General features: G+C 40.7%; 1 protein-coding gene across 5 annotated transcripts in view; it reads left to right on the forward strand.

Annotated features, from left to right (window-relative positions):
* Positions 1 to 26,191, forward strand: part of CHDH (choline dehydrogenase) — a 92,211-nt gene that overhangs the window by 20,900 nt on the left and 45,120 nt on the right. The window contains exon 2 of one of the 5 annotated variants that reach the window (XM_070776491.1): positions 24,464 to 24,651. The exons of the other annotated variants lie outside the window; for them this stretch is intronic. The gene's annotated coding sequence lies outside the window, so the exon portion shown is untranslated. The remainder of the gene's footprint in view (positions 1 to 24,463; positions 24,652 to 26,191) is intronic. 5 annotated transcript variants of the gene reach the window in all.

Below are 26,191 nucleotides of genomic sequence, written 5' to 3' on the forward strand. Positions count from 1 at the left end.
ATTTACAGTGTTGTGTTGGCTTCCATGTGTAGCTGAGTGATTCAGTTATACGTATATCCATCCTTTTACAGATTCTTTTCCTATTTGGATTATTGAATAGACTATTGAGTAGAATTCCCTGTGCTATACATTAGTAGGTCCCTGTTGATTAACTTTGTTATATATAGTAGTGTTTAATGTTAATCCTGCTGCTGCTGCTGCTAAGTCGCTTCAGTCGTGTCTGACTCTGTGCGACCCCTTAGACAGCAGCCCACCAGGTCCCCCGTCCCTGGGATTCTCCAGGCAAGAACACTGGAGTGGGCTGCCATTTCCTTCTCCAGTGCATGAAAGTGAAAAGTGAAAGTGAAGTCACTCAGTCGTGCCTGACTCTTAGCGACCCCATGGACTGCAGCCTACCAGGCTCCTCTGTCCATGGGATTTTCCAGGCAAGGGTACTGGAGTGGGGTGACATTGCCTTCTCCTAAACTCCTAATTTATCCTTCCCCTCCATTTTCCTCTGCCCCTGCAACCAAAAGTCTGCTTAAGAAGTTTGTGAATCTGTTTCTCTTTTCAAATAAGTTCATTTGTATCATTTAAATATTCCACATCTAAGTGTTGCCATGTGATACTTGACTTTCTCTGACTTCACTTTAGTAGGATAATCTCTAGGTCCATCCATGTTGCTGCAAATGGCATGATGTCATTCATTTTATGACTGGGTGATATTCCATTGTGTGTGTGGTATGTGTGTGGTGTGTGTGTGTGTGTGTATACCACATCTTCTTTATCCAGTTGTCAGTGGACATTGAGGTCGCTTCCATGTCTCGGCTATTGTGAGTAGTGCTGTGAAAATAGGGGTGCATGTATCTTTTGCACTTACAGGTTTTATCTGGATATATGCCCAGGAATGGGATTGCTGGATCATATGGTGGTTCTATTTTTAGTTTTCTGAGGAAGCTCCACGCTGTTCTCCGTAGTGCTTGTTCCGGTTTACATCCCTACCACCTGTGTATAGAGCTCCCTTTTCTCTACACCCTCTGCAGCACTTTTTGTTTGTAGACTTTTTGATGATGGCCATTCTGAGGTGATACTTTATTGTAGTTTTGATTTATATTTCTCTCATAATTAGCAATGTTGAGCATCTTCTCCTGTGTTTGTTGGCCATCTGTATATTTTCTTTGGAGAAATGTCTATTTAGATCTTCTGCTCATTTTTTGATTGGTTTTTTTTAACCTTTTAAATTTTCTATTGGAGTTATAGCCAGTTAACAGTGTTGTTACAGTTTCATGCGTACATCACCATGCATACACGTGTATGGAACTCATCCATACATGTGCATGTATCTGTTCTCCCCTCAACTCTCCTTCCATCCAGGCTGCAACATAACATTGAGCCAAGTTCCCTGTGCTACACAGTAGGACCTTGTTGGTTATCCATTTTAAAAACAGTGGTGTTTATGTGTCGATCCCAAACTCCCTAACTATCTCCTCCCAATTCTTTCCTCTGGCATTTGTTGTTGGGTTTTTGTTTTTTGTTTTTTGTTTTTTTTTTTTGTATAGAGCTGCATGAGCTGCTTGTATGTTTTGGAGATTTAATCCCTTCATTTACAAATGTTTTCTCCCATTCTGTAGGTTATCTTTTCACTCTGTTCATGATTTCCTTTGCAGTGCAACAGCTTTTAAGTTTAATTAGGTCCCATTTGTTTATTTTGTTTTCATTTTCATTAGGCGGTGGATCAGGAAAGATGTGCTGTGACTCATGTGCAAAAGTGTTCTGCTACGTTTTCCTCTAAGAAGTTTCTAGTACCCAGCCTTACATTTAGGTCTTTAATCCATTTTGAGTTTATGGTGTTAGGGAATGTTCTAATTGCATTCTTTCACATGTAGCTGTCCAGTTTTCCAGCACCACTTATTGAAAAGACCGTTTTTTCTCCATTGTATAGTCTTGCTTCCTTTGTCATAGATTAATTGACCACAGGTGCATAGGTTTATATCTGGTCTTCCTGTCCTGTTCTATTGATCTGTATTTCTGCTTCTGTGCCAGTACCATACTGTCTTGATGACTACAGTTTTGTAGTATACTCTGAAGTTCCGTTTTCCTTTTCAAGATTGTTTTGTCTATTTGGGGTCTTTTGTGTTTCCATACAAATTGTAAAATATTTTGTTCTGGTTCTGTGAAAGATGCCATGGGTAATTTGATAGGGATTACATTGAATCTGTAGATTGCTTCTAGTAGTATAGTCATTTTCACAATGTTGACTCTTCCAGTCCAAGAATAGGGTGTATCTCTCTGTGTCATCTTTGATTTCTTTCATCAGCATCTTATACTGCATATAGGTCCGTTGCCTCCTTAGATAGGATTATTCTTGAGTATTTTATTCTTTTCAGTGCAATTGAGAATGGGATTGTTTCCTTAATTTCTCTTTCAGATCTTTTGTTTAGCGTATAGAAATGCAAGAGGTTTCTGTGTTTTAATTTTGTATCCTTCAGCTTTACTGAATTCAGTGATGAGCTCTAGTAGTTTTCTGGCAGTATCTTTAGGATACTTTTCTACTATGTATAGTATCATGTCATCTGCAAACAGTGACAGTTGTACTTTTTTTCCAATTTGGATTCCTTTATTTTTATTCTCTGATTGCCATGCTTAGGACTTTCAAAACTATATTGAACAAAAGTGGTGAGAGTGGACATGTCTTGTTCCTGATCTAGAGGAAATATTTTCAACTTTTCTCAGTTGAGAGTGATGTTAACTGTGGGTTTGTCATATATGCTCTTTATTATGTTGAGGTAGGTTCTTTTTATGGCTTCTTTCTGGAGAGTTTTTTTTTTTTTTTTAATCATAAATGGGTGTTGAATTTTGTCAAAAACTTTCTACATCTATTGATATGGTCAAATAGTTTTTATTCTTCAGTTTGTTGATACAATATATCACAGTTTGATTTGTGTATATTGAAGATTCCTTGCATCCTTGGGATAAATTCCACTTAATGATGGTGTGTGATTATTTTAATGTGTTATTGGATTTTGTTTGCTAGTATTTTGTTGGGGACTTTTGTGTCTATGTTCATCAGTGATAGTGGCCTGTAATTTTCTTTTCTGTGTGGTGTCTTTGTCTGGTTTTGATATCAGGGTGATCTTGGACTCATAGAATGAGTTTGATAGTGTTTCACCCTCTGCAAATTTTTGCAAGAGTTTCTAAAGTACAGGTGTTAGCTCATCTGTAAATGTTTGATAGAATTTCCCTGTGAAGCCAACTGGACCTGGACTTTTGTTGTTAATCACAACTTCAGTTTCATTGCTTGTGATTGAAAGTGAAAGTGCTGGTCGCTCAGTTCATGTCTGACTCTTTGTGACTCCATGGACTGTAGCCCAGTAGGCTCCTCTGTCCATGGAATTCTCCAGGCAAGAATACTGGAGTAGGTAGACAGTCCCTTCTCCAGGGGATCATCCCACCCAGAGATCTAACCCACATCTCCTGCAGTGTAGGTGAATTCTTTACCATCTGAGCCACCAGGGAAGCCTGCTTTTAATTGGTCTGTTCATATTTTCCATTTTTTCTTGGTTCAGTATTGAAACGTTGTACCTTTCTAAGAATTTGTCCATTTCTGCCAGGTTGTCCATTTTATTGACGTATAGTTGCTTATAGTTGTCTCTTATGATCCTTTGTATTTCTGTGGTGTCCATTGTAACCTCTCTTTCTTCATTTCACATTTTATTGATTTGAGTCTTCTCCCTTTTTTTCCCCTTGATAAATCTTGCTAAAGTTCTATCAATTTTATTTATCTTTTTATTAAACCAATTTTTTGTTTCATTGATCTTTTTTATTGTTTTCTTTGTCTCTGCTTCATTTCATTCTGCTCTGGTCTTGATAATGTCTTTCCTTCTAATAACTTTGGGTTTTGTTTGTTCTTATTTAAGTTGCTTTAGGTGTAAATTTAGGTTGTCTATTTGAGATTTTTCTTATTTCCTAAGGTAAGATTATATTGCTGTCAACTTCCCTTGTAGAACTGCTTTTGTTCTGTCCCATAGGTTTTGGATCATCACATTTTCATTGTCATTTGTCTCTGTATTTTTCGATTTCCTATTTGATTTCTTCAGCGATCCACTGGGTAACATATTGTTTAGCCTCCACGTGTTAGTGTTTTTTATAGTTTTTTTTTTTTTTTCCTGTAATTGGTTTCTAATCTCATAACATTGTGATGGGAAAAGATGCTTGATATGATTTCAGGTTTCCTAAATTTGCCACGGCTTCATCTCTGGCCCAAGATGTCTTGGGAAATGTTTCCTGTGCACTTGAGAAGAAAGTGTATTTTGTCGCTTTCAGATGAAAAGCATTTCATACATATCAATTTTTATAAATTTTATAAATATCAATTAAGTCTATCTGTCTAATTTAAGGCCTGTGTTTCCTTGTTGCTTTTCTGTCTGGATCATGTGTCTCTTAACGAAAGTGGCGTGTTAAAATCCCTCATTATAATTGTGTTGCTGTCAATTTCTTTTTTTTTATGGCTGTTAGTGTTCGTCTTAAATATCAAGGTGTTCTTATGTTGGGTACATGTATAATTGTTACATCTTCTTTGTGGATTGATCCCTTGATCTTTATGTTGTCTCTAGTAACAGTCTTTATTTTAAAGTCTGTTTTGTCTAATATGAATATTGCTATTACAGCTTTCTTTCATTTCCATTTCCATGGAATACCTTTTTCCATCCCCTCACTTTCAGTCTGCATCTGTCCCTCGATCTGAAGTGAATCTCTTGTAGCCATCATACATGTGGGTCTTCTCTTTGTATCCATTGAGCCAGTCTATGTGTTTGGTTGGAGCATTTAATCCATTTGCATTTCACATAATTATCGATATGTATGTTCTTACTGCCATTTTGTTAATTGTTTTGGATTCGTTTTTATAGGTGTTTTTTCTGCCCTTCCTCTTGTTCTCCTCTTGTGATTTGATGACTATATTCAGTGTTGTGTTTGGATTGCTTTTTCTTTTTTGTGTGTTTATCTATTGTAGGTTTTTGGTTTGCAGCTCCCATGATGTTTTGATATAGCTGTCTATACATATAGGAGACTGTTTTTAGTTGCTGGTTGCTCAGTTTGCAGTGTATTTCCAATATCTTGCATCTGTACTCTCCTCCCCTCACATTTGCTGGTTTTGATGTATTTGTGTATTTCCTGCCTTTGCTTTGTGTTTGCCTTTACCAGTAAGCATTCCCATTTGTAATTTTCTGGTTTCTAGTTGCAGCTTCTTGTTTTTCTCTGGATGTAAAGTTTCTTTTTGGATAGGTCCCAGTCTTTTTGACTGATTGTTTTCAGCTGTTAGTTGTGGTTTTGGTGATTCTGTGCGAGGTGAGCCAGCGCAGGTCCTCCTGTTCCACTCTATTGTCCAGAATCGGGGGGCTGCTTTGAGTTTGGATGCTTTCTGCCTGTTTTCTCAGTGTGTGCTGGCCATTAGCCCCTTGATGTGGGGTGTGTAGATGTGGTGGCCCACACACACTCCTCATGGAGTGGAGGCAGTGACTGGTGCCACCCTGTGGGTTATGCAACAGGGCTGGTGGGCCACATGGTCCCGGCACAGCAAGGGCAGTGCTTAGCACCTCCTTCCAGGTCCCCTAGCTGTGGCCGCAGCCTACACACCCCCGGGACAGCAGGGGCAGCGACTGGCACCTGCTCCCAGGTCTCCTCGTGGCAGCAACAACCCACACACTCCTGGGACAGCAGGGACAGCCATTGGAGCCTACTCGTGGCCTGTGGGTGCTCCCCAGGTGTCGGGGGCAGTGTTTGACACCCACTTGTGGCTCTCCCAGTGGCAGCGGCGGCCCGTCCAATCCCAGGACAGAGGGGCAGCCCTTGGCACCCACTTGTGGGTTCCCTACAGCAGCAGTGGCCTGTGTGTGCCTTGGTCAGCAGGGACAGTGATTGGTGCCCACTCCTGTGTCCTGAATTTCATTCCTTTTGAGTACTGACTGATGTGGCATTGTTAATACAATCATCTGTTGATGGACATTTGTGTTGTTCCCACCTTTTTGATATTGTGAATAATGCTGCTTAAAAACACTGGCATTCAAGTATCTGTTCGAGTTCCTGCTTTCAGCTATTTTGGGTGCATACCTAGAAGTGGAATCGCTAAATCATATGGGCTTCCCTTGTGGCTCAGCTGGTAAAGAATCCGCCTGCAGTGCAGGAGACCTGGGTTCCATCTCTGGGTTGGGAAGATCCTCTGGAGAAGGGAAAGGCTACCCACTCCAGTATTCTGGCCTAGAGTAGTCCATAGGGTTGCAAAGAGTCGGACACAACTGAGCGACTTTCACTTTCACACGGTAATTCTATCTTTAACTTTTGGAAGAATCACCAAACTGTTTTCCACAGTGGCTGCACCACTGGCGTTCCCGCCAGCAGTACACAAGTGTTCTGTCTTCTCCACATCCCCGTCAGCACCTGTTATTTTCCTTTTTTTTTTTTTTTTGGATGTGAGGTGGTATCTCATTGTGATTTTTTTGTTTGCTTTGCTTATTTGAGTTTGGGTTTTTTTTTCTTTTTTGGCTGCATCGGGTCCGGGATGCGGCACACAGAACCTTTGCTGTGTCGTGCAGGAGCTTGCCTTTCGGCACACAGACTTTCCAGTCGTGGCGTGTGGGCTCTGTGGTTGTGGCGTGTGGGCTCTGGAACGCGCAGTCTCACTCGTCGTGGTACTCGGGCTCTCCCGCTGTGGTGCATGGGCTGCGTTGCCATACAGTACTTGCAGTGTGTGGGCTTAGTTGCTCTAGCGTGCAGGATCTTAGTTCCTTGACAGGGAAGTGAACCTGCATCCCCTGTATTGCAGGGAATAATCTTTTTATTTTTTAATTAATTTATCTATTTTAATTGGAGGCTCATTACTCTACAGTATGTAGTGGTTTTTGCCATACATCGACATGAATCGGCCATGGGTGTACATGTGTCCCACCATCCTGAACCCCCCTCCCCACACCCTCCCCACCCCCTCCCTCTGGGTTGTCCCGGAGCACCGGCTTTGAGTGCCCTGCTGGTCATCTATTTTACATATGGTAATGTACATGTTTCAGTGCTATTCTCTCATATCATCCCACCCTCACCTTCTTCCACACAGTCCAAAAATCTGTTCTTTATATTGGTGTCTCTTTTGCTGTCTTGCATATAGGGTTGTTCCCATCTTTATAATTTCCATATATATGCATTAATATACTGCACTGGTGTTTCTCTTTCTGACTTACTTCAGTCTGTACAATAGGCTCCCATTTCATCCATCTCATTTGAACTGACTCAAATGCATTCTTTTTCACAGCTGAGTAATACTCCATTGTGTGTATGTACCACAGCTTTCTTATCCATTTGTCTGCCAATGGACATCTAGGTTGCTTCCATGTTCTGGCTACTGTAAAAAGTGCTGCGATGAACATTGAGGTACATGTGTCTCTTTTGATTCTGGTTTCCTTGATGTATATGCCCAGCAGTGGGATTGCTGGGTCGTATGGCAGTTCTGCTTCCAGCTTTTTAAGGAATCTCCACACTGTTCTCCATAGTGGCTGTGCCAGTTTGCATCCCACCGACAGTAAGAGGGCTCCCTTTTCTCCACACCCTCTCCAGCATTGATTGTGTGTAGACTTTTTGATGGCAGCCATTCTGACCCAGCATGAGATGGTACCTTACTGTGGTTTTGATTTAAATTTCTCTGATAATGCGTGATGTCGAGCATCTTTTCATGTGTTTGTTAGCCATTTGTAATCATCTTTGGAGAAATGTCTGTTTAGGTCTTTGGCTCACTTCTTGATTGGGTCATTTATTTTTCTGATATTGAGTTGTATGAGCTGCTTGTATATTTTGGAGATTAATTCTTTGTCAGTTTTTTTTTTTTTTTGCTATTTTCTCCCATTCTGAAGGCTGTCTTTTCACCTGGCTTATAGTTTCCTTTGTTGTGCAAAAGCTTGTAAGTTTAATTAGGTCCCATTTGTTTACTTTTGTTTTTATTTCCATTACTCTGGGAGGTGGATCATAGAGGATCTTGCTGTGATTTATGTCAGAGAATGTTCTACCTATGTTTTCCTCCAAGAGTTTTATAGTTTCTGGTCTTACATTTAGACCTTTAATCCGTTTTGAGTTTATTTTTGTGTATGATGTTAGAAAGTGTTCTAGTTTCATTCTTTTTCAGGTGGTTGACCAGTTTTCTCAGCCCAACTTGTTAAAGAGATTGCCTTTTCTCCTTTGTATATATTTGCCTCATTTGTCAAAGATAAGGTGTCCATAGGTGCATGGATTTATCTCTGGGCTTTCTATTTTGTTCCATTGATCTATATTTCTATCTTTGTGCACAAGACATATTCTTAACCACTGTACCAGAAGGCAAGTCCCTCTCATTGTGGTTTAATTTGTATTAGTGATGTTGAGCACTATTTCACATGCTTACTGGCCACTCTTGTATCTTTGGAGAAATGTCTTCCAGTGTACTGAGTGTTTTTATTATAAAAGTGTATTGAATTTTGTCATATACTTCTGCATCGAGATGATTATGTGATTTTTATTTTCATTCTATTAATGTGATATATTATATTGATTGATTTTCATATGTTGAACTATATTTGCACTCCTGGGATCAGATCAGATCAGTCGCTCAGTTGTGTCCGACTCTTTACCACCCCATGAATCACAGCACGCCAGGCCTCCCTGTCCATCACCAACTCCCAGAGTTCACTCAGACTCACGTCCATCGAGTCAGTGATACCATCCAGCCATCTCATCCTCTGTCGTCCCCTTCTCCTCCTGCCCCCAATCCCTCCCAGCATCAGAGTCTTTTCCAATGAGTCAACTCTTCGCATGAGGTGGCCAAAGTACTGGAGTTTCAGCTTTAGCATCATTCCTTCCAAAGAAATCCCAGGGTTGATCTCCTTCAGAATGGACTGGTTGGATCTCCTTGAAGTCCAAGGGACTCTGAAGAGTCTTCTCCAACACCACAGTTCAAAAGCATCAATTCTTCGGCGCTCAGCCTTCTTCATAGTCCAACTCTCACATCCATACATGACCACAGGAAAAACCATAGCTTTGACTAGATGGACCTTTGTTGGCAAAGTAATGTCTCTGCTTTTGAATATGCTATCTAGGTTGGTCATAACTTTGCTTCCAAGGAGTAAGCGTCTTTTAATTTCATGGCTGCAGTCACCATCTGCAGTGATTTTGGAGCCCACAAAAATAAAGTCTGACACTGTTTCCACTGTTTCCCCATCTATTTCCCATGAAGTGATGGGACCGGATCTACTCATGGTATGTAATCCTTTTTTAATATGTTGATGAATTCATCAGTGAAATCAGTTTGCTTGTATTTTGTTAAGAATTTTTACTTCACTGTTCATAAGAGATATTGGTCTGTGGTTTTCTTGTTAACACTTCTGTTTGGCTTTGCTATCTTGTTAATGCCTGCCTCATACAGTGAGTTCATTTGTCCTTCTCTTCAATTTTTGGGAAAAATTTGAGGAGAATTGACTTTAATCTTGTAAGTCTTTGGTAGAATTCACGACTGAAGCCATTTTGTCCAAGGCTTTTCTTTCTTGGGAGGTTTTTGATTATTCTGTCTCCTTACTGGTTACTGGTTTATTCATATCTTCAACTTATTCATTATTCAGTTTTTGTAGATGGCATAGTCCTGGGAATTTGTCTATTTCATCTAGGTTATTCAGTTTGTTGATACACAGTTGTTCACAGGACTTTCTTATTTGTTTTTTGCTTCTGTAAAGTTGTTAGTGATGGCCCCACTTAAATTTCTGACTTTACCAATTTGAGTCTTCCCTCTCTTTTCCTTAGTCAGTTTACCTAAAGTTTTGTTCAAAAAAAGTTTGAGAATCAGCTTTTGGTTTGACCGTCTCTATTGTTTTTCTGTTCTTTATTTCGTTAATCTGTGCCCTGATCTTTATTGTTTCCTTCCTTCTGCTCGCTTTGGGTTTAGTTTACTCTTGTTTTTCTAGTTCCTTAAGATGTAAAGTTTGATTTTTCTGATATCTGTCTTCCTTTTGAATGTGAGCGTTTACAGCTGCAAATTTCTCTCCTTACTCCTGCTTTTGCTGCATCTCATATGCTTTGGCATGCCACGGTTTTTTGGATCTTTTTGACAAAATACTGCACTTATTACCTATGTTCAGAAGATACATTCTTAATCAGATACATTCCTAATGAAGATATCAATTATCTTCATATTTGAAAAGAATTTCAGAGTAAATTAATTTTATACAGCATACAATCCAGGGTAGGATTGGGCTCAGGGGACCAATTCATTGTTCACAGAATTGTTCACAGAGGACAGAAGCCTCTGCATCCGAACGTTTTTTGAGCTAGTTTAACTTTCAGCTCTGAATCCTGGTCCAAGTCTTGAAATCACAGAAGGCTAGGCATTTGGAATTACTCAGCCCTAGGGATGAGCTTTTAGTTTAGACACGAGGAGAGGGCTTCCTGCACGGGACCAAGAAAGCATCTGCAGCAGAAACAGAAGATGAGGGCAGAGGGGGCTGAACCGAGGGGCCTGGCACGGAGGGAGGCGAGGCGCCCTGTCACAGGCCAGCCTTGCCCTGGGCTCGCTTGTGTCTCCACTCAGTGGGCCGGGGCCGGGTGCTCAGCCACTCCGTTGTTTCTGCCTCTTTGTGGCCCCATGGACTGTAGCCCACTGGGCTCTTCTGTCCGTGGTATTTCCCAGGAAGGAATACGGGAGCAGCTTCACATTTCCTACCCCAGGGGATCTTCCTGACTCAGGGACCAAACCCATGTCTCTTGCGTTGGTGGGTGAGTTCTTTACCACCAGTGCCACCAGGGAAGCCCAGAACGGGGGCATGCCACAGTTTCATTTTCATCTGTCTTATTTACTAATTTCCTATTTGATTTCTTCTTTGACACATTGGTTGTTTAAAAGTGTGTTGTTTAGTGTCTACATATTTGTGAATTTTCCAGTTTTCCTTCTGATACTGATTTCTAGTTTAGTTCTATTATGATCAGAAAATGTACTTTGTATTATTTCAGTCTCTCAAAATTTATTAAGATCTGTGACCTAACGGATGATCTATCCTAGAGAACGTTTCATGTGCACTTGAGAAAAATGTATATTCTGCTGTTACTGAGTCGAGGATTTCATAAATATCTTTAAATCCATTTGGTTTACAATGTTATTCAAGTTCTTTATTTTCTTACTGGTGTTCTGTCTGGTATTCTATCCATTATTTCAATCTGAGTATAGAAGTCTCCATTTATTACTGTATAATTGTCTCTTCCTTTAAATCTGTCAGTGTTTATGTATTTTGAGAGTCTGATGTTAGGTACATATATGAATTGCATGTTTTAAAGCTTTATGTAAAGGCCTCATTCAAATCATACCATCTTTTTTTGGTATATTTTGAATCTATTTTTAGGATCCAACCATATTGATATGAGGTACTGTAGTTTCTTCATTTTCATTGCCACATGAGGTTTCTTTTTATCTGTACTGTAACTTTTCCTGTCATTTGCATTTCCATATACATTTTGAAGTCAGCATGTCAATTCCTTAAAAAAAAATTCCTGTCATTCCATATAAAATCTGTAAATCAATTTGAGGAGGACTGATATAACAATATTAGGTCTTGCTATTCATGGTATCTCTCTCTGTATATTTTTGGGTCATCTTTAACTTCTGTCAACAATGTTTTGTAGTTTTCAGTGTTTAGGTTTTGCACATAAATATAATCCTAATTATTGCAGATTTCCTGATGTTCTCATAAGTGATATTGTTTTGTCTTGTCGGTTAAATACACTTCCTCACATTTGTTTAAATGTTGGGACTGATGGTACCACACATGTACCAAGAGGCCATGGGAAGTTTTATTACTCCATAAGGGGACTTTCCCTGGTGGCTCAGACAGTAAAGAATCTGCCTGTAGTGCGGGAGACCCAGGTTTGAGCCCTGGGTGGGGAAGATCCCCTGGAGAAGAGAATAGCAACCCACTCCAGTATTCTTGCCTGGAAAATCCCATGGATGGAGGAGCCTGGTAGACTGCAGTCCATGGGGTCGCAAAGAGTTGGACATGACTGAGCAACTTCACTCTCAGTTTCAAGGGAGCTTTCTAGGGGGACAGGATAGGCACCCAAGCTAGTCTGGGATAGCTTGAGTGAAGGGAAGGGGGAGCTGCTCTGGGGAGTTGATCCTATATATGGGATTTCCCATATATGATTTGAGTTTTCATGGTTTGAACTTACCTACTGACAACTAAGGCAGAAATCAGAGCTTTTGTACTGACTTGCTCAGATGTGAGTCAAGAGGGAGAAATGGAGCTTGAAAGCTGTCAATGGCCAAATATAAGAAATGGACTCAGACTCTTCATTACATTTCTTTCCACTTAAAATTTTCATTACTCATTAATTGTATATAAAAATGCCATTAACTTTTGTATGTTAACCTTGTATCTTGTGATATTGCTAAATTCACTTATTAATTCCAGTAGCTTTCTTTATAAATTCCTTGGGAATTCTGTGTAGATGACTGACCATCTTGTCTTTGAGTAAGTAAACACAATTCTTTCTTTCAGTCTTTATGCCTTTTACTTTTAATTAACTAATTAATTAACCTTAAACCCTTCATGAGAATATTCAAACAATGTTGAACAAAAGTGATTAGAGTTAACATCCTGTCTGGTTTCTGATCTCCTGGGGAAAACTTCTAGTCTTTCACCACTGAGTACAAGATCTGTGGATATTTCATAGATTCCCTTTATCTTCTTTAAGTACACAGATTTTAATTTTATGGAAGTTGTACATATCCAAATACTTTCTGTATTCTTATTAAGATGATCAATCATATCTTTATTCTTTTATGGTGTGTTAAACCATAGACTGATTTTCAAATGTCAGATCAGTCTTACATTCCTGGAATAAATTCTAGTTGGTTGCAATATATGCTTTTTGTATGTTGGCTTTGATTTGCTACAGTTTTGTAAAAAAAAAAATGGTGCATCTTGGTTCATGATGGATATATTGGCCTGTAGTTTTCTTGTTATGTCTTTGGTTTTGGTAAGTGGATACTGCTCACCATATAAAATGAGTTGGGGAGTGTTCCTGTCTGTTTTCTACAGACTTGATATTATTTCATCTTGAATGTTTCTTAGCTTTTACCAATGTAGTCTATAGAGTTTTCACTGTGGGAAAAATTTAAAGTATGGATTTAAGTTTTTAATAAATATATACAGCTGTTTATGTTCTATAGTTCGGCTTGTGTGAACTTTGATAATCTTTTAAAAAATGTATCCGTATCGTCTTAATTATCAATTGTATTGACATAAAGTTATCATAATAGTCTTACTGTCTATGGAATATGTAGGGATGTTCCCTGTCATTTCTAGTGTTGGTAATCTGTATTATGACTCTTCTTTTCTTTGCCTGGCTAAAGGTTTATTAATTTCATTACTTATTTTAAGAACTGTGCTTTGGTTTTATTAGTTTTTTCTATTTTAAATTTGTTTTTAGTTTGATTGATTTCTATTGTGTGTATTACTTTCTTCTAATCACCATGGGACCAATTTTCTTTTTTTCTGACCTTTGAAAGGTGAAAGTATAGGTCCTCAATTTGAGATCTGACTTTTCTAATGTAAGCTTTTTATTGCTGTATTATTCCCTCAAAGCACTGCTTTCCTGCATCCCACACGTTTTTGTCTGTTGTGTTTTGATTTTCATTCACCTCAAACATTTGCTAATTTCTCTTGCGACTTTTTTCTTTGATTCATGGGTTAATTAAAAGAGTTTTAAAATTTTCTTAATATTTAGGGATTTTTCAGATATATTTTTATTATTTATTCCTAAGTCAATTCTTTTGTGGTTAGACAAGATACTTTGTAGCATTTCAGTCCTCTTAAATTTGTTCAGATTTTTAGGATGGCCCTGGTGACCTGCCCTTGTGAAGGACATATGTTCTTCTGGGTTTTTGGGTGTTCCTGCTAAGTGCTAATTAGGTCAACTTACACTATAATTAGTGTCTTCTTACTGACTTATCTAGTAGTTTTATCTATTACGAGAGGAGAGTTTTGAAATTTCCAAGTAGAGTTGTGTTTTTATTCATTTCTTTCAGTTTTATCAATTATACTTTGTACTTTGGAAGCTCTACTAGGCACACACTTAGAATTGTTTTGTCTTTATGATATATGGACCTCTTCATTATTCTGAAATGTCTTCTAGACCTTGGATAATATTCACTACACTGAAGTCTACATTGTCTGATATGAATGTAGTCACTCTCTTTTTTGTTTAGTATTTGTGTAGTATATCTTTTTTTCCACTTTTAAATCTGTTTCTTATGACTTTATATTTGCAGTGGATTTTCTTTTTTTTTGCAGACGGCATTTATTTGACTCTTGCTTTTTTAAAAATCCTATTTGACAATCTGCATTTTGATTGTATAGCCTGTTTATACTTTGTGCAGTTATTAGTATGGTTGGATTTAAACCTACCATTTTGTTGTTTGCTCTGTCTCCTCTTTGCCTAGTTTCTTCTACTTCTTTTCAATGTTTTATGGTATTTATCTCCATTAGTGGCTTATTTCCTGCAATTCTTTAATTTTTGAGTGGTTGTGCAAGGTTCTGCAATATATATCTGTACTTTAGCACACACCTCCAAATAATATTTCTTTTATACCACTTCATTTATGGTATAAAAGCCTTGTATACTTATGTTTGTTCCCTCTCCCATCCTTTGTGCTACTGTTGTTACATAATTGTAATATTACATGTATAATGAACCCTATAATATATTTTAGTACTTTTGTTTTAGTCAAAACTTGCCCTCCCTCCAAGCATACTAGGAAGTCCGCCGGCTGTGCTGGACTCCTGCCTGGGTTAAAGTCATCCTGGGGTATCTAGACAGGGCTTTAGCCCAGTGCTGTTAAGAAGAGCTTTGTGTATTAGCTGTGCTCAGGAAGTAGGATTGTCTTCCCAGGGACCCCTCTACTCTTCAGCTTTGAAAGTAGCGAATCCAATCAGCTGTTGATGGACCTGAACGTGAAGCCATCCCCGACATGTGGTATTTGGGCTCCAGGTAACGGAAGCTGTACTCAGCAGCTGACTGACTGCCCCCCGCGGTCTGACCGTGGACACGTGTGAGCTTCTTCATTTGAGACGCCGTCTGTTCCTCCGTTTCCTGACACAGTCTTGTCTTAAGCGCTTTCCGTTTTCCCTCCCGTTCACCGTCTAAGCAGATTCTCTTCTGAGGCTGTTTGCTGGACATAGCGTATCCCTTTGCTTTCTGCTTGTGTCTGTGTTCCTTTTCCTTTTTCTCACCTTAGACGCTTTACAGATTTCTTCTTGATGCCGTTCTGGTGGGCTGTGTGTTTCTAGGAAGTTGTCAGTTTCTTCTAGGTTGTCAAATTTGTTGGTGTTTAATTGTTCATACTATTCTCTTATTTATTTTTAATTTAAAACAATTTTGAATTTCTTTTGGCCATACTGCGCAGCTTGCGGGATTTTAGCTCCCTGGCCAGGGATCAAACCTGCGTACTTTTACCACTGTGGGCAGTGGTTAAGTCAGCTGTTTCACTTTCCTCTTTTACCTTTATCAAGGCTTTCTATCTTGTTCCACTGACTTATATTTCTGTTTGTGTACCAGAGCTATAGTGTCTTAGTCACTGGAATTTTCTAGTATAGTCTGAAGTCAGGGGGCTCAATTCCTCCAACTTCATTTTTCTTTCTCAAGATTTCTATGGCTATTCAGGGTCTTATTGTTCCCATTAGTGTTATTATTTTGTGACTACAAATTGTGAATTTTTTGTGTGGTAGTTCTATGAAAAACAGCATTGGTAATTGATTATGGAGTGCATTGAGTCTGTTGATTACTTTATGTAAGTATAATCATTTTCATAATATTGATTCTTCCAATCCAAGAACATGGTATATATCTCCATCTGTTTATGCCTTCTTTGATTTCTTTTATCATTATAGATTTCTGCACACAGGTATTTTATCTCCTCTGATGGCTTTATTCATGGATATTTTCTTCTTGTTGTTGCAGTGGTGTATGGGATTGTTTCCTTACCTCAACATGATAAAGGCTATATATGAAAAACTCATAGCAAATGTTATTCTCAATGGTGAGAAACTGAAAGCATTTCCTCTAAGATCAGGAACAAGACAAGTGTGCCCACTCTTGCCACTATTATTCAACATAGTTTTTGAAGTCTTATCTACAGCAATCAGAAAAAAACAGAAAAGGAATCAAGATTTCAGGAGAAGTAAAACTCACTGTTTTCAGACTGCATGATACTGTACGTAGAAAACCCTAAAGATACCACCAGAAAGTTTCTAGAACAAATCAAAGAATTAGGTAAAGTCGCAGGGTACAATATTAACACACAGAAACCCCTTGCATTCCTATTCACTAACAATGAAAAGTCAGAAAGAGAAATTAAGGTATTTTGTAATTTAGAGACCCATTTTCAGACTCTCTTTCTCCATCCCCCAGCCTGTATAAAGACCAGTCAATGTTACAATAAAGTTAGAAATTTTTCCCTTTTCATCAGATTTATTTTTAAAAAATTACCAATTTTTAAGGATTCATTCCAGAGATGTTTTTTCTGGCTTAGAAGAGGACCCTCCCACGTTGAGTAATCTGAAACCAAGAGCGCTCCTAGAAGTGAATGAAGCCCAGCATCCCAGAAAAACTTAGAGGAGGATTTTGTCAGAAGTGGGTAAGAGTATACCCTGAATTCCTTTCTCACCTAATGGGATTCTGACCACGCTCGACTCTCCCAGGAATTAACCAGATGTCTCTGGTCATCCCCGTCCCTTGCAAGAGGGGTCCCCAGTAGGGGCCGTTTGAACCCATGCATTGCTGGGACTCCCCTGAGAGGGGTCTGTTGTCTATAATGCTTATGTCCTATAACAGGTTTCCTGATGCTGAGTTGGATTCCTTGAAATTGGGCATTTATAAAGCCTAGGAATGGGGGCTGCTTGGACGTGGCCAGCCCAGTAAATAGTCTGTCACTGCGTAACGGCAGCCAAGACCCGGAGTGAAGGATCTCCTAGAGGCGCAGAAAGGAACTCCTGGAGAGATTGGAGTTGGCACAATGGAAAATGGCCCAGGGGTCAGGATCTGAGGCCTAGACGTAGGAGTATTCCCACAGGGGATATTATGGACACAGAGTAAGGTGGGAGACTGGAGAGCTCAAGAACCTCAAACCCTTTCCCCTGTATGTTGGGTGGTTGTGGTAGAATTGGAGAAAGCCTGACGATTGCATCTGACACAGTCAACCGTGAGCTGGACAGTGTTTCCCATATAATTTAAGATACCAACTCAATTAGTTTAGGATCTCTCTTTGGGATGCTCCAGGGCCCCTGTAAAGCTTCCAAAGTTGCTAGCAGGAGATCAAAAGAACTTTAATTAGTATTTGATATTTGGGAAGTCAATCAAAAATTTCAAGAAATTTTAAAAGACCCAGTTAGAATCAGAGTTCACAGTGAAACAATTATTCCTTGAATTAAGGTGAAAAAAAGATTTCAAAAGTAAATACACGTCAGTTGAAGGCACAAAAATGCACACAATCTGTTATCAAAAGCAGCATTCCAGAAAAACTTTCATCTCTTCAGAGAGACCAAATTTAGTTTACATCAGCCTATGATAAAATCCATTTGCCTAGTTTAAGTTTAATGCAACCTTTGAAAATTCTGATGACGTTCAACATTCTTTTCTCCATGTTCTATTTCTGCCCAGTTTGCTGCTGCTGTTCTTTAGTCCCTTAGTTATTTCTAACTCTTTTGCAACCCTACGAACTGTAGCCCACCGGACTCCTCTGTCCATGGGATATTCCAAGCAAGATTACTGGCGTGATTTGCCATTTCCTCCTCCAAGGGATCTTCCCGACTAAGGGAATTGGAGCCACATCTCCCCATCTCCTGCATTTCAGGCAGATTCTTTTCTAGCTCAGCCCCCGGGGAATGAAGCCACCTTTATCCCAGTTACATTTACTTAAAAATCTAGTCTTATCATTTCATTTTCCCTGTTGACAAATTTTATAACAAATATGATATTCATTTACTGACTTTCAGTAATCCTAGGTACAATGAGAATATTATACTTTATGCTGATGAGTCTAAAGGCAGGTCTGTTAATTAATATTAAACCCATAAATTTAAGCCAGAAAAGTTAATCCCTACAGAACGAGAGATCTCATAGTTCTCCTGCTTGAATTTAAAATGGCCTTTTCTTCAGTCTTGGGGACTACAGATGAATCAGGCAGTTTCTTCGAACAAAGCAAAACAGTTAAATTGCAAAGGGCAGAGGAGGGGGAAATGCAAACTTCTTTCTAAAGTCCCAAGAAGTAACCCAAGGCTGGAGTCTCCGGCAGTGTGGGCTGTATATGTATTTCAAGATTTAAATGCTCTTGTCTGCCCACAGTCTTGGCAGAGACTTGGAGGAGCATTTGAAGAGAAAAGACGCGGATGACAAAACCTTGAAGACACAAACAAGTTTGTAGGGTAAAGGCGATGGGAGTGCATGTATAAGGATCAAGGGTGAGGTACAGCGGGGAGGAACCAGTAAGACTGAAAAAGTGAGAGACAGGAAATTAAAGGCGAAAATACTAGGGCTTACAGCCGCAACTGATACCAAGTTTAAACCTGTATGACTCTCATAAATCTCCCTTCAGGGGAGCCTGCTGCACCAGGGTCTGCAGGGCCTGAGGCGAGCCTCTCCCACCCCTGCTTGTCTCCTATCTAGATGAGCTGTTGGCAGCCAGAGGGAACAGGTCACAGAAGTTGAGAGGAGGGAGGCTGTAGCTGCCCGACATCCACTGTCTCAGAAGGAGAGAAGAGAGGACAGGGAGCAGGGAAGTAGAGAGATTTCAGGGGAGGGAGAAGGACAAGGGGGAGGGGAAAGTGTTCTTTGAATGAGGTCCTGAGACCCCCAGGGGCCAGGAAAGCTGCCTTACCAAAAGCGGTGACACTGAAACAAGAGGCTCATGTGACCCCTTGTCACCCACGAGGAAGCTGCATTCAGTGGCTAGGTCCTTTCCCCAGAAGGGGACAGCTGCCCCACCTTGGGAGCCATAAATCTGATAATGACTAGGGTTCTTGGCCTTCTCAAATCAGTACAATTTGTTTAGAGGCCAGCAAGAAATCAGGCAAGGTCTTATTGGTGCTCCTGAGCTGGCTGCTGAAGGGAGCAACAAGTCCACGTTCCCTTGCTTCCGCCCTGAGTAGGGGCCAACCCATTCCTTATGTGGGATGAGGGTAGGCGTGTGTCCAGGAGTTGGGCTGGAGACACTGGCTGAGCTAGTTTGCCCCTGGTGGTGCTGAGTGCAGGGGACAGTCTCAGTACCCTGTTTTTACTCCCACCACCTTTTTTTTTTTTCTTTTTTTGGCTTCCAGCTCTTTATAAATAGCAGTTAGGGTTTTTGTTTTTGTTTTTTTTATCTCTGTATGTTTTGTGCCCCAGTTTGTCCCAACTACACACAATTATTTTTATTCCCATACAGTTCTTTGTATTTCATACCTTAGTAACGGTGTGTCCAGGTGCAGGCTTCATACCATTGCAGCAAAGGGTCCCAGGTCCATGTGTCTCATTTCACCTGGAGAGACTCTACACCCTTATTCTTAAGGCATACGGGGCTGAAGTTCTCTCTGAAACTTCTTCCTGCTGAACAGGGCTGCAGACCCCAGTCTACCATAGCGGTGTAGGGGTCACTCAATGACTGTTCCAGGGACCTGTAGGGACCTGGGCCACTTGCGGTGGAATGGTTTGAATTCCTTGAGCCATCACGAGCCCTGATGCAAACTGTTGCATCCTAAAAGACACAAACATAACCAAAAAGTTAATAAACAAGTGTTAAAAATGTGAAGCACAATAGCTATTTCAGGACCTAGAAAGGGAAGGCATCAGGATAACTTTGGGAGGGCTGTCTTAACTGTTGACCAGACAGGGGGTGATGTTACCCCTGCCAAGAAGTCATTCTGCTTAGATATTTATTTTTGTTAATATATTTTCCTGGGCTCCAAAATCACTGTGGATGGATGATTGCAGCCATGAAATTAGAAGACGCTTACTCCTTGGAAGGAAAGTTATGACCAACCTAGATAGCGTATTAAAAAGCAGAGACATTACCTTGCCAACAAAGGTCCATCTAGTCAAGGCTATGGTTTTTCCAGTGGTCATGTATGGATGTGAGTTGGACTATAAAGAAAGCTGAGCGCCAAAGAATTGATGCTTTTGAACTGTGGTGTTGGAGAAGACTCTTGAGAGTCCCTTGGACTGCAAGGAGATCCAATCAGCCCATCCTAAAGGAGATCAGTCCTGGGTGTTCATTGGAAGGACTGATGCTGAAGCTGAAGCTCCAATACTTTGGCCACCTGATATGAAGAGCTGACTCATTTGAAAAGACCCTGATGCTGGGAAAGATTGGGGGCAGGAGGAGAAGGGGACGACAGAGGATGAGATGGCTGGATGCCATCACCGACACAATGGGCGTGGGTTTGGGTGGACTCCGGGAGTTGGTGATGGACAGGGAGGCCTGGCGTGCTGCGGTTCATGGGGTTGCAAAGAGTCAGACAAGACTGAGCAACTGAACTGAACTGAATGTCTAACATGTTTCTCTGTTTTCGGCATGGAAGGTCTGGACCTGCTGGACCCAGGTCTCCTCCGTGGACTGAGAAGTCTCACTCACAGGTTTACAACAGTAGGGAAGACAGCAGAGCACTAGAGGAAATATGGCATAAATCAGCACGAATGAAAAGAAAACAGTTAAAAGAAAATAAAAACTTCCTGCCAGAAAGGTTTACTGTACCTTGTCAGGTCCAGGAGAACAAACTGGCGAACCAGTTTTCAGTTTCCCCACCCATATCGAATAGCGTGGTTTAGTGGCTAATTGCTAAACCACATAACTTGTGCAATTTTCCGTGTTGGTTTCTACTGGGAAGAGGTGTTGACATATGTGCTCAAAAAGTCTTGGCCATCTTACGTACCCCGCCTTTCCCTGCCAAAAGATAATCAAAGGTCAGTTTCCTTTTGATGCCTAGGGCAGTGACTGACGGCTACTAGTTTTGAGTTTTGAGCCACTTCTGTAAGATGACAAATGCCAGCCCCATATTTTATAGGGGAATTTTTTGCATCCATAAGCCCTTTTTCTTTCCAGATAGCTACATGGGCATGTGTATAGAATAAGGAAGGCATATTTCAAGTCTGTTCAGTTCAGTCGCTCAGTCATGTCCAACTCTTTGCGACCCCATGGACTGCAGCATGCCAGGCCTCCCTGTCCATCACCAACTCCCAGAGCTTCCTCAAACTCATGTCCTTTGAATCAGTGATGCCATCAATCTTTCCCAGCATCAGGGTCTTCCCTAAGGAGTCAGTTCTTTTCATCAGGTGGCGAAAGTATTGGAGCTTCAGCTTCAGCATTAGTCCTTCCAATGAATATTCAGGACTGATTTCCTTTAGGGTTGATTGGATGGATCTCCTTGCAGTTCAAGGGACTCTCAAGAGTCTTCTTTAACACCACAGTTCAAAAGCATCAGTTCTTCAGCATGCAGCTTTCTTTATAGTCCAACTCTCACATCCATACATGACTACTGGAAAAACCATGGCTTTGACTAGATGGACTTTTGTTGGCAAAGTAATGTTTCTGGTTTTTAATATGTGTCAAGGTTGGCCATAAATTTTTTTCCAAGGAGCAAGTGTCTTTTAATTTCATTATCATTTAAAGTCACCATCTGCAGTGATTTTGAAGCCTCCCAAAATAAAGTCTGTCACTGTTTCCACTGTTTCCCCATCTATTTGCCATGAAGTGATGGGATCAGATGCCATGAAATTAGTTTTCTGAATGTTGAGTTTTAAGCCAACTTTTTAACCCTCCTCTTTCACTTTCATCAAGAGGCTTTTTAGTTCCTCTTCGCTTTTTGCCATAAGGGTGGTGTCATCTGCATATCTGAGGTTAGTGATATTTCTCCCAGCAATCTTGATTCCAGCTTGTGCTTCCTCCAGCCCAACGTTTCTCATGATGTACTCTGCATATAAGTTAAATAAGCAGGGTGACAATATACAGCCTTCATGTACTCCTTTCCTGATTTGAAACCAGTCTGTTGTTCCATGTCCACTTCTAACTGTTGCTTCCTGACCTGCATACAGATTTCTCAGGAGGCAGCTCAGGTGGTCTGGTATTCCCATCTTGTTAAGAATTTTCCACAGTGTGTTGTGTTCCACACAGTCAAAGACTTTGGCACAGTCAATAAAGCAGAAGTAGATGTTTTTCTGGAACTCTCTTGCTTTTTTCAATGATCCAACAGATGTTGGCAATTTGATCTCTGGTTCCTCTGCCTTTTCTAAATCCAGCTTGAACATCTGAAAGTTCACAGTTCATGGACTGTTGAAGCCTGGATTGGAGAATCTTGAGCATTACTTTACTAGCGTGTGAGATGAGTGCAATTGTGTGGTAGTTTGAGCATTCTTTGGCATTGCCTTTCTTTGGGATTGGAATGAAAACTGACCTTTTCCAGTCCTGTGGCCACTGCTGAGTTTTCTAAACTTGCTGGCATACTGAGTGCAGCACTTTCACAGCATCATCTTTTAGGATTGAAATAGCTCAACTGGAATTCCATCACCTCCACTAGCTTTGTTCATAGTGATGCTTCCTAAGGCCCACTTGACTTCGAGTCTGTAGATCCGTTTATAATTTTTCTTTCCCCCAAGGTTTAGGCTCGAGTTAGGGTTATTAGCTCAGCCTTCTGGACTGAAGTGTCAGGTGGCAAAGGTTTTGCTTCTATCTTCTGTAGCACTGTAAGTGCTCACAGTAGCATATGCCTGCCCTCCTGATCCCATCTTTAAGGAAACTACTGCCTTCAGTAAACCATTTTTCCTCGGGGTTTTCTATGGTCTGGTCTGTTAGATCAGGCCTACAGGCATAAACCTGGTTAAATGCATCAAGGCAGGAAGGTGTTAGTCTTGGCCCTCATGGGGCATTAGTGTAGCCAGGCTAAGAGTAGGGCAGGTTTTGAGGGTTAGCTCTGGGGAGTCACAGATTAAAGCCTTGTATTAACCGTAAGGCAGCCCCCAGTGGTGGCCAGCATCTCTTGGCCTTGATGAGGGGTTTGAACCCTAGTGGCTGTGCAAAGGTAAGCTTGTTAGTTTCTTGCACTAATAAAGCAGTGGCAGCTACCACCCAGAGGCAACCGGGCCAAGCTTGAGCCCCCAGATCTAGTTGTTTGGAAAAATAGCCTGTAGGCTGAGGAATTTCTCCTAGCTTTGTTAACAGCCCCCAGAGCTGTCCCCTATGTACAAGATAAATGTTTTTTTTCTTGTTTTTTTTTTTTTTTTTTTTTTTAATGAGGAGTTCCAGCACAGGAGCTCTGGCGAGGACCTCTTTGATACTATTAAAACTCCTTTCTTGTTCCTCAGTCCAACGTAATGACTCTGTATCTCAGCCTTTAGTGGTTTGGCCATTAGTGTGAATCCTGGAATCCAGATTCTGTCAAGCTTTACCATGCCTAAGGAAGGATGAAGATTTTTTTTGTCTTTGGGGCACTTAAGTGTAATATAGCTTGTTATCTATCTGCAGATAACTGTCTGCTTCCAGGATTTATAGTATTGGGTTGATGTAAATGTAATTATGGTTTCAGACCGTGATTTTTACATTACATTCAGCTCAAACACATCTTTATTAATCAAAATAGGAATCATTACAATCAACACATTTTTGCCAACAAGATATAAGTTTGCTTATACCTGTAGCATAAAAATAAATGCTTTAAGATTTGGCAAACTCTTGGAATGCATTTTCTGAATCCTGCTGGTTGTGGAAGCATTTTCCCTGCAGAAAGTTGTCGAGATGCATGAAGAACTGGTAGCCAGTTGGCAAGAGGTCAGTTGAATATGGTGGATGAGGCAAAACTTCATAGTCAATTTGTTCAACTTTAAAAAAAAAAAAACACATTTATTTATTTGTTTGGCTGCCGTGGGTCTTAGTTGCGGCACACAAGATCTTTAGTTGTGGCATGTGGGATCTAGTTCCCTGACCCTGGATCGAACCCAGGCCACCTGCATTGGGAGTTTGGAATCTTAACCCCTGGAGCACCAGGGAAGCCCTCTTCAATTTTTGAAGCATTGACTGTGCAGTGTCTGGTCTGGCACTGTCATGGAGAACTGGACCCTTTCTGCTGACCAATGCCAGCTTCAGGCATGGCAGTTGTTGGTACATCTCATCAGTCTATTGAGCATACTTCTCAGATGTAGTGATTTCAGTGGGATTCAGAAAGCTATAGTGGATTAGACCAGCAGCAGACCACCAAACAGCAACCATGACCTTTTTTTGGTGCACATTTGGCTTTGAGAAGTGCTTTGTAGCTTCTTTTTGATCTAACCACCGAGCTGGTCATCACTGGTTGTCATATACAATCCACTTTTTCATTGTAGTCACAACTCGGTTGAGAAATGGTTCATTTTTGTTGTGTAGATGATTATTTTTTTGGCAGCTCACGAGGCACCCACTTATTCACCTTTACAGTTTGCTTCAAACGCTGAACGACCGTGGAATGGTTGCTGTTGAGTTCTTTGGCAGCTTCTCGTGTAGTTGTAAGAGGATCAGCTTTGATGATGCTTCTCCGTTGTTGTCAGCTTCCAATGGCCAGCCGCTGTGCTTCTCATCTTCAGCGCTGTCCTCTCCTTTGCAAAACTACTTGAACCCACTGCACGGTATGTTTATTAGCAGTTCCTGGGTCAGACGCATTGTTAATGTTGTGAGTTGTCTCTGCTGCTTTACAACCCATTTTGAACTCAAATAAAAAAATCACTCGAAATTGCCTTCTGTCTAATATCATTTCCATAGTCTAAAATAAATATAAAATAAACAGCAAGTAATAAGTCATTAGCAAAAAACCATAAAGTGAGAAATGCACATTAAAATGATTGTTTGGTCTTTGTATCTTTTTTGCGCCAATTTGCCCCATAATTGTACACAATTATCTTTAGTTCTATATAGTTTTATTTTTTTTGTATTCTGTAGCCTGAGGATAGTCAGCCCCATATTTTATAGGGGAATTTTTTGCATTCAGAAGTCCTCTTTCTTTCCCGATAGCTGCATGGGCATGTATATAAAACAAGGAAAGCACATTTTGAGTTTGTATGTATATGTTTATAATTTTTCTTCCCCCCAAGTTTAAGGTTCAGGTTAGGGCTATTAGCTCAGCCTTCTGGACTCAAGTGTTAGGTGGCAAAGGTTTCGCTTCTGTCTTCTGTAACACTGTAAGTGTTCACAACAGCATACGCCTGCCCTCCTGTCTCCATCTTTGAGGGAACTGCTGACATCAGTAAACATTCTTCCTCAGGCTTTGCTATGGCCTAGTCTGTTAGAGCAGGCCTACAGGCTTCCCTGCTGGCTCAGAAAGTAGAGAGTCCACCTGCAGCACAGGAGATCTGGGTTCGATCCCTGGGTTGGGAAGATCCCTTGGAGAAGGGAACAGCTACCCATGCTAGTATTCTGGCCTGGAGAATTCCATGGACTGTATAGTCCAGGGGGTCTCAAAGGGTTGGACACGACTAAGCACCTTTCACTTTCATGGGCATAAATTGGTAAAGGGCATCAAGGCAGGAAGGTGTTAGACTGGGCCCTCAGCGGGTGTTAGTGTGGCTGAGTTGAGAACTATGGCAGGTTTTGAGGTTTAGCTCCGAGGAGTCACAGAGTAAAGCCTGATATTAACACTAAGGCAGCTCCCAGTTAGCCAGTGGTTGCCAGAATCCCTTATCCTTGATGAGGGGTTTGAACCCCCAGTGGCTGTGCAAAGGTAAGCTTGTTAGCTTCTTCCACTAATAAAGCAGTGGCAGGTACCACCCAGAGGCAGCCAGGCCAGCCTTGAGCCCCCAGATCTAGTTGTTTTTAAAAGTAGGAATTTTAGGAAAAAGTAGGAATTTCTCCTAGCTTTTGAATAAGTGCCCCCAGAGCTGTCCCCTATATGCAAGATACATGTTTTTTGAAAATTAGAAGTCCCAGAGCAGGAGCTCTGGTGAGGTCCTCCTTGATATTATTAAAATCTCTTTCTCGTCCCTCAGTCCAAAGTAATGGCTCTATATCTTGACCTTTAGTGGCTTCACATAGAGGCTTGGCCATAGTCTGAATCCTAGAATCCAGATTCTGCCAAACTTTACATGCCTAAGAAAGTAGGAACATTTTTTTTTTTTTTTGTCTTTGGGGGCACGTGGGCCTAATATAGCTTGGTGTCTATCTGGAAATAACTGT

The sequence above is a fragment of the Bos indicus genome, chromosome 22, assembly GCF_029378745.1.
Source record: "Bos indicus isolate NIAB-ARS_2022 breed Sahiwal x Tharparkar chromosome 22, NIAB-ARS_B.indTharparkar_mat_pri_1.0, whole genome shotgun sequence".
In the NCBI taxonomy this organism is placed as follows: Eukaryota; Metazoa; Chordata; class Mammalia; order Artiodactyla; family Bovidae; genus Bos; species Bos indicus.